This window comes from Zootoca vivipara, chromosome 2 (genome assembly GCF_965207765.1).
Source record: "Zootoca vivipara chromosome 2, rZooViv2.hap1.1, whole genome shotgun sequence".
In the NCBI taxonomy this organism is placed as follows: Eukaryota; Metazoa; Chordata; class Lepidosauria; order Squamata; family Lacertidae; genus Zootoca; species Zootoca vivipara.
Window position 1 is genome coordinate 77760668 of NC_142584.1, and position 8073 is coordinate 77768740.

The window sequence follows — 8073 nt, forward strand, 5'->3', positions numbered from 1 at the left end:
CCCGCTCCATATGCTTCAGCGCCAACCCGGACGGACTGCGCATCTGTGGACATGCACAGTCCATCCTGGCTGGTCCTGGCGTGTGTGTTGTGACATCCCGACGCATGCATCAGGATGCATGTGCACTGTGCAGCGACGCCCCGCCCCCAGGGGGTGCCACCCCGGGCAGCCGAGCGGCACCGTTTGCCACTGGGTGCAAGCCTGGGCAGTGGGTATGGAGGTCCTGAGCTGCCCAGATAACAAGGCCCCCCTCTTGTCCTCACTGAGATGGTCCAAAGGAAAGCAGACCAAAACGTTTGGCACCAGCTTGGCTGCAGGAGTTACCGGAAGGAGGCGAATAAGGCGCCATCCAACCATCTTAGGGACTCCACTCTGGATCTGTGTGGCATTTATCCCTTAGCCTAAGTACACAGATAAAGAGAGTAAAGAAAATAGAATTATCAGGCGTAAGACCCATACCAGCAATGTAATGAACATTATTCATGGCATTAATCGCATTGTTTGCCCTTGAGTGCAAGATTTTTCTTTCGCAAATAGAGTCCGTTCCAGATCAGGAGCTTGGGGTGAGAAGTATCATCATCATTTTTACTCAGTGTATTTCTCGACTGCCTTTCAGGATCACAGCACAATTTTCAACCTTCATATTACAACAATAAGAGCATACATAAGCTAATAACGAAACCAACTCAACAGTTAAAAACACTTGTATCAAATGCAAAGCAGAAAACAGTGTTTCAGTTTCACTGAGCAGCTCAACTCAACATGCCCCCCAGAGGCCTAAGTGAAAAGGCCATTGCAAAACTATACTAACTAAGGCAGGCATCCCCAAACTTCGGCCCTCCAGATGTTTTGGACTACAATTCCCATCTTCCCCGACCACAGGTCCTGTTAGGTAGGGATCATGGGAGTTTTAGGCCAAAACATCTGGAGGGCCACAGTTTGGGGATGCCTGAACTAAGGTATCCTATGTAGGCTGATGACTCAAGCTGTTGTGGAGAGTAAGTGGAGGATGAAAGGGATACAAGACAAGAACATAATGTGCACATTTTGCAGCTTCGTGGAATAAAAATGCCCTTTATAACTTACCAGAATTGCCCACTTAAGTTTCCATGAGATCAAAGGACCTGGCATGTGAATGGAAGAGGGGACTGTTGTAGAGGGAAGATGAAGAGTGTCTGGTGTGGTGTCTTTGTCTGAGTACTGCCCGGTCCCCTGCACAGGTAATGGTTCACTTGGCTGCAGTCCTCAGTGAGTGAGCGGCCGCTGCCAAATAAAACACCAATGTCCACATGGGAAGAAATCTATTTTCCTGCTGCAGACAGTCTTAGGTGCAGGTTTGCTCCATCTGCCCAGTGCCAGCTTTTCTCAGTCACACTGTACATCAAAGCAATCCATTAATTTTCAGGAATGCACCAGCAGTTCTGTATGGTGAAGCATTTTGGGGTCTGCAATAAGCAGGAGTTGAACTTGCTATTGCAAGTAGAAATGTTTCAACCTTTTGCCCCTCCTGCAGTCCTGGTCCAGATCAGGCCACTCTCACCTGCTGCTTGCATTGGGGAAGGGGGTTGTTCAGGTGAGGGAAGTTCCCAATGGGCACGTGTTTTTCCATGCAAACAGCAGGCATGAGGGATCAGGATCTGGAACAGGATCACAGTGGGTGCAGGGTCTAGTAGAGGTCTCGGTCCATATCAGCAGCCCTGTGCTGGCTGCTTGTAGGAAAGAAAAATATTGCATTCAAAAGCAAGCCGCATAATTAATGTGGCATGGAGTTTGGTCTTGAGTAAGGCTACATCAAAGCTAAGAGTAAGAGAAAGGCTGACAAACCTAGACAGCATCTTAAAAAGCAGAGACATCACCTGGCTGACAAAGGTCTGTATAGTTAAAGCTATGCTTTTCCCAGTATTCATGTATGGTAGTGAGAGCTGGACCATAAAGAAGGCTGATCGCCAAAGAATTGATGCTTTTGAATTATGGTGCTGGAGGAGACTCTTGAGAGTCCCATGGACTGCAAGAAGATCAAACCTATCCATTCTTAAGGAAATCAGCCCTGAGTGCTCCCTGGAAGGACAGGTCGTGAAGCTGAGGCTCCAATACTTTGGCCACCTCATGAGAAGAGAAGACTCCCTGGAAAAGACCCTGATGTTGGGAAAGATTGAGGGCACAAGGAGAAGGGGACAACAAAGGACGAGATGGTTGGATAGTGTTCTCGAAGCTACGAACATGAGTTTGACCAAACTGCGGGAGGCAGTGCAAGACAGGAGTGCCTGGCGTGCTCTGGTCCATGGGGTCACGAAGAGTCGGACACGACTAAACGACTAAACAACAACAAGGCTACATCCACACTACACATTCAAAGCACACTTATGCCTCTTTAACAATCATGGCTTCCTCCAAAGAATCCTGCAGCCAGAGGGGCAGGCTATAAATATTATTATTATTATTATTATTATTATTATTATTATTATTATTATTATTATTATTATTGAGCTACAGTTACCAGCACCCTTAACAAATGGCAATTCCCATTATTCTTGGGTCAGGGAAACCATGACTGTTAACCTGATTTATATCAGTGCTTTGGATGTACAGTCGTACCTTGGAAGTCAAATGGAATCCGTTCCAGAAGTCCGTTAGACTTCCAAAACATTCGGAAACCAAAGCGTGGCTTCCGATTGGCTGCAGGAAGCTCCTACAGCCAATCGGAAGCCACAGAAGCCCTGTTGGGCATTCGACTTCCAAAAATAGTTCACAAACCTACAGTCACTTCCGGGTTTGCGGAGTTCGGGAGCCAAAATGTTCAGGAACTAAGCTGCTCGAAAACCAAGGTTCGACTGTACATGATTCAGGACATTCTCTCGGGGGATGCTGTGGCATAGCTTCACCAGTTGCCCACAACTGTGTATACAGGATCTGAAAACTGCCCCAGGCTGCATCCTCAGCAGCACTGGTATGGATGCTGGACTGCCCTTCACACATGTCACATGACTCGCTGGCACCCTTAAACATACTGTCCCCTCCGTGTGGGGTTGCCAAGGTCTGAGGTTTGTGCCCTTTCATTTCCGCTGCCTCACAAAAGCTGCTTTTTAATCCACCAGTTTAATCCACTTTGCCCCCAAGTTATTTATTTTCCTAAAGCTCTCCTGAAGGAAACTGTAGAAACCTTTCTGAACGCCTAATTAAATTACTCACACCAAGTACCTTTCTATCAGCTGATTGGAAATCCTACCAAAAAATGTTAATATACTCAAAGAGCGTGCTATGCTCCCAGTTATGCTACTTTGTCACCCTCCTCTTAGGTTGATTATGCAGCTATTCAAGCCTCGTGTTAATCTCTTCTATATTACACGTTTAATCAATTTCACAAGTGGAGCTAAACAAACCGCCCTGACAAGCAGGAATCTTAACTGTAACCAATGCAAGCACAGGACCCTTAAGCCAGTTTTATGACGCATCATGGTGAGTCTTTGGCAAGCAGGAGAAACTATTTCGGCACCAAAGAAAGTTGTGACTGTATGGATGGAGGCCAGTTCTTTCCATCTTCCCATCAGTGAGAAAATGCCTCATTTTATTTTTATTGATCAGGGATAGATCCATGGGTATGAGCCTCCCCAGCCTTCAATCAAGTGGTGTATAATTTTTATGAAACAAACAAACAAACCTGATGCCCTCCAGATTTTGACTGGGGATAATGTTTTAGATCAAAATATCTGGAGGGCACCAGGTTGGCAATGGCAACCATCCACGGGTGTTTGGTTGACATTACCACTTAGTATGCATCCGGTGCATAAATTCCAAGTGTCCCGATTTTCCAGGGACAGTCCTGGAATTACAAAAAAAAAAAAAAAACACCATCCCAGCTTCTGATTTGATCCTGGAAAGTCTGCTTTTAAGGACTGAACACCAGGTGACTGAACACCAGCCCTGAGCGCTCACTGGAAGGACAATACTATGGCCACCTCATGAGAAGAGAAGACTCCCTGGAAAAGACCCTGATGTTGGGAAAGATTGAGGGCGCAAGGAGAAGAGGATGAGATGGTTGGACAGTGTTCTCGAAGCTACGAACATGAGTTTGACCAAACTGCGGGAGGCAGTGGAAGACAGGAGTGCCTGGCGTGCTATGCTCCATGGGGTCACGAAGAGTTGGACACGACTAAACGACTAAACAACAACAACCAGGTGACATCTAACAGTTATCCTAACATCTTTTCCTTTTGCTAAGAGGTGCTGTGGGGTGTGTATGCGTGCATGTATCTGATCTGGATTGGGGCCATGGTTCTGGGAGAGAAGGAGTCCCATCATTGTCTCCTGATGCAAATTCTCCCTGAAGTTGCTGTTAACTGTGGAGGGGGGAAACATGCAGGCACAGTAGGACTATTTGCATCTGACAGTCCTACTGTCATTCTCTTTCATCGGGGCTATCGTCCTATGCACCATTCATCATTTTATAAGCCTTTATCACATTACTTATTTATTTTCTAAACTGAAAAGACCCTGGTGCTTTGGCCTTTCCCCATGAAAGTAAGGGAAACGTGAGCTGCACCTAAAACATGTGCAGTGTTACACTGACACTGCATAGCATAGGGCAGTCAGGACTACGTATGTGAGGCCTATTGCAAGTGCTGTCTTCCTTGCTGCTGCAAGTTTATTCCATCAGTGCCATCACTGGTGCTGTGAAACGCTTCTGTGGCATTATTTCCGCTCGTTATGTTAATTGCACAGTAGACGAGCCAGAGGGCGCTATGTTCTTTAAGCTTTTTTGCTAGCACTGCAGAAGACCTTTAGAAAACGGGGGAGAGGAAAATAAAATGTTTTAAGAGAAATGAGAAGCATGCTTTTAACTTCCTCATTCTAGGGGGGGGGGGAGCTGCACAGTTGCAGGCTATCTAGTATTCGTCATGAAACACAAAGGCAATAGTCAGCCTAATAGTTTGTCAATAAAAATTGGCAAAGCTCAGTCTTCCAGAGACACAGAAAAGAACAGCCAGCTTTTTCGAAATGGGTTCCCACTCCTCAAACACCTCTAGAATTACATGACTTCTCTAAAAACGTGGGCGATAAACACAAAGTGCTGTTTGGGACTCCAAATATTTAAGCGCCAATTTTAAACCTAATAAATAAAGGTAAAGGGGCCCCTGACCATCAGGTCCAGTCGTGTCCGACTCTGGGGTCCGCTCTATAGGCCAAGGGAGCCGGCGTTTGTCCGCAGACAGCTTCCGGGTCATGTGGCCAGCATGACAAAGCTGCTTCTGGTGAACCAGAAACGCCGTTTACCTTCCCGCCGGAGCGGTCCCTATTTATCTACTTGCACTTTGATGTGCTTTTGAACTGCTAGGTGGGCAGGATCTGGGACCAAGCAACGGGAGCTCACCCCGTCGCAGGGATTCGAACCGCCGACCTTCTGATCAGCAAGCCCTAGACTCTGTGGTTTAACCCACAGCGCCATCTGGGTCCCTTATAAATAGGATTGACCTATTTAATAGGAAACCTTATAAATAGGATTGACTAAAACCCACAGTGAAGGAGATATCTTAGTTGCACACCCTCCAACATTTCTCTGATGGAAATACGGATGTCCCATTCCATAATGACGATTTTACTATTTATACCCCACACATCTTACTGGGTTACCCCAGCCACTCTGGACAGCTTCCAACATTTATAAAAACATAATAAAACATTAAACATATTTTTTTAAAATCCCTATACAGGATTGCCTTCAGAAGGCTCGAGGGTCGGACAACTCCATACCCTCCAACATTTCTCCAATGAAAATAGGGACATCCGACCTAAGGGAAAGTGGGACATTCCAGGATAAAACAGAAACCGGGACAGCTTCTGTAGATTAGGTATGTCCCTGGGAAATAGGAACACTTGGAGGGTCTGTGGTTGTAAGGGGCAGCTAGAATGTCACACAGGAGTGGGAAAGATTTTGAGGTCTCCAGAACTTTTCTTTAACTGAATGTGAAGCCAAACAAGTAGGCAGGGAGAGTGAAAAGCCAGGAGGCCTGAGGAGAAACCTCCACACTTTGCTGTTTTGTAAGAGTCCTAAGATGGTGGGGTGAGAAGTTGAATCCATTTCACGTTTAAGGGAAAATCAAATCTAACACTTTCTGAAATAATAGGGAAACCAAAACACTGCTGCCCTTCAAAATTCATGCTGCTCTGCATTTTTCAATGTGGTTCCCCAGCCAAGTAATGTTGACAAAAATCCATATGGGATAATAACATGTGCATTAAAATGCTTATATTAGTAAAAAAATTACATTCAAATGGGTTAAATTAGGGGAAACTGCCTTGCAAAAAAATGGATGTATTTGGCAAAAATGCATACAAGCCTTCGAAGGCATTTGCTGGTGACTTTTCATGAGGACTATTTAAAAAGCGAAAAGCGAAAACCCAAACTGATGTGAGCACCCCCAAGGCTCTGCTGCGCCCAGTGCAACCAAACCACTCCCACTCCCCTAAATCTGCCTCTGAAACTATGCAGAGATGGGCTGGCTGTCAATAGACTGCAGTTTTGGTCCAGGGTAGGGGATGAGACAAAAAGATGCCCCTGTTCCATGTCACGTAGTGGCTCACATACTCTTACATGCACCCTTTGCGCACACGTCTATGTTGCCGCCATTTGTTCCTAAGTAAAGTACTAAAGTAAAGTAAAGTACTAAGTAAAGGGACCCAGGTGGCGCTGTGGTTAAACCACTGAGCCTAGGGCTTGCTGATCAGAAGGTCGGCGGTTCGAATCCCTGTGACGGGGTGAGCTCCCATTGCCTGGTCCCTGCTCCTGCCCACCTAGCAGTTCGAAAACACGTCAAAGTGCAAGTAGATAAATAGGTACCGCTACAGCGGGAAGGTAAACGGTGTTTCCATGTGCTGCTCTGGTTCTCCAGAAGCGGCTTTGTCATGCTGGCCACATGACCTGGAAGCTGTACGCCGGCTCCCTCGGCCAATAATGCGAGATGAGCGCGCAACCCCAGAGTTGGTCACGACTGGACCTAATGGTCAGGGGTCCCTTTACCTTTACCTTTAAAGTACTGCACTTGAACACAGGGCTGAAACCATGTTGCTGCCCACAATGACATTGACAAGGACCCAGCAGGGTGGGGGTGCATTGCATCACTGTGTGGCGAGTGTTCAGGCCACCCTCAGGGACTCCCCCAAAATATATCTCACTGCACCTCGCCTGCCCCTTACAATGCTGGCTTGTAAACAAAGAGCCTGGCTCGCAGAATACTTTTGCCAGCACTGCACAAACGCCCTTGTTTGCCCCTTGTTTGCCACTGCTCTCTGACCGAGCGTTTTCCAGCCCCACCCCCCTTCCCATTTTGTTGACGTGAAGTGGCTGCTGGCAGGCAGCTGAAAGAGACCTTTTCTTTGAAACTAATGAAGGCTTGGATGAGCAGGCGCTCTTCCCCCTTCTCCTTTCAAAGTGCGACTTGAGTCCAGCTGATGAGTTCTCCCTGAAATCCTCTGTAGCATTGTCAAGTGCCGTCTTTTCACAGGCATCTCTTCATCCTTAAAAACGTGGAGCAGTCAAAAGGCTGCGGTGGACGGGTGGCTATTTATATATCGATATGCACTATCAACATGATGGCCCTCACAGAAACATGCTGCTGATTAAAAGAGAGCAGGCCCAGGGAAAAGAGACCGGCAAGGCAAGCACTAACGTTTGCAGGAATGCAAGTTCATGCAAGGACAACATTCCCGGGGGCAATGGCTGCTTTCTTGCTCGGAGAACAGGCTGCATTATATTGTCCTGTTAAATAAATCAAAAAGGCAGTGTCATGAAGATAAAACCCCTGCATGCGTCAGCTTTGCCACAGATGGGTCTTCTCTATATACAGTACCTGGACAGTTCAATCTGATGGGCTGCTTCTGGTTTATAAAACATGTAGCATGGTTCATTTGCTGCCTGCATGGCTTTTCTGTGTAGATAATGGCATCGACCCAACACAAGCTGAAAGGCTAACGTTGCTGGGTAAGCCATGGGAAAGAGAAGAAGCAGAATTGCGACCCCTGCCTGTGGGTATGTTTCATTTGTATCACCCAGAGGAGGGGAAAGAAAAGACTCAGTCC